The sequence below is a fragment of the Haemaphysalis longicornis genome, unplaced genomic scaffold (assembly GCF_048455015.1).
Source record: "Haemaphysalis longicornis isolate Haplotype H1 unplaced genomic scaffold, Haemaphysalis longicornis Haplotype H1 scaffold_189, whole genome shotgun sequence".
NCBI classification, from domain to species: domain Eukaryota; kingdom Metazoa; phylum Arthropoda; class Arachnida; order Ixodida; family Ixodidae; genus Haemaphysalis; species Haemaphysalis longicornis.
Window position 1 is genome coordinate 401,968 of NW_027526287.1, and position 1,040 is coordinate 403,007.

A 1,040-nucleotide genomic window follows, 5' to 3' on the forward strand; every position below is an offset into this window, starting at 1 on the left:
TTCTGTGAGACCAAAGTATCTCAGCTTTATTCGAATTACGGAGTTCAGATGTTTGACACGAAATTCCCACGTTGCTAAATGATTGGTAAAGTCATCAATAAACACTATTAAAGCTAATTTGTAAACGTTATCGCGTTATGTTATAGTGATACATCATAGCACTCACCTGCACTTGCGCAATTCCTGCGTTAAAATGTACTTTTGGTTAAACAGCACTTGAAAAATGTTTGGAGAACCGTAATGTTTCAAGCATATTGCTATCACTGCCATTGCCATGTAAAAATGAATGCAGCAGCGTTTAAGAGACGTCATTATTGCACGTTCACGTGAACGAGCCCCATATTTTTCAATGCTTCCCTATAATAAAGCGTTATCGATATTTCTAATTGCATTTGACAGCGTGTGTTGTGCGCCATTATTGTTAACCTTTTTAACTTTGAGATGCTCGCATGACTGCTGCTAATATCTTAATTATTCTCAAGCCTCAGATGGAAGGCCTTTTTTGCACCCTGTCATTTGCTAGTGAAGGATAGTTCTCAGAAATTTAATAAGTTGAAATGAAGGGAATAAAGAAGGCTAAGACGAGTTACGTCTCATATACAACGAATATAAAGGCACGCTAATGATAGTTAGGACCGCGGGGAGGTTCCCCTGGAATAATTGGCAGATTATGGTGCAAGATTGGTCCGAAAATAATTCACTCCATGCACGTTTATGGTACTAGATAACAAAGTTTAAATTTGGGAACATATGACCAATTAACACCTCCCGAGCCATGGCACATTTTTGCTCGCTATTGGAAGGACGCATAAAAACAAAATGCAAGACCAAATGAACAAAGCTTTCTGGCCTTTTTAATATTCGGTATTTACAGAAGTCCGGTGTTTGCAGAAGGCACAGTATGATTGACCAAGCGCCATCCAAGCAAGGGGCCGAACTCCCCGCACGTCCCTCTCAGAGTCTTCTTCCTCTTCCCTTCTTGATGATAATCCCGAATTTATAATGATGTCTCGGAACAATATAAATACGAAAACTGTCGA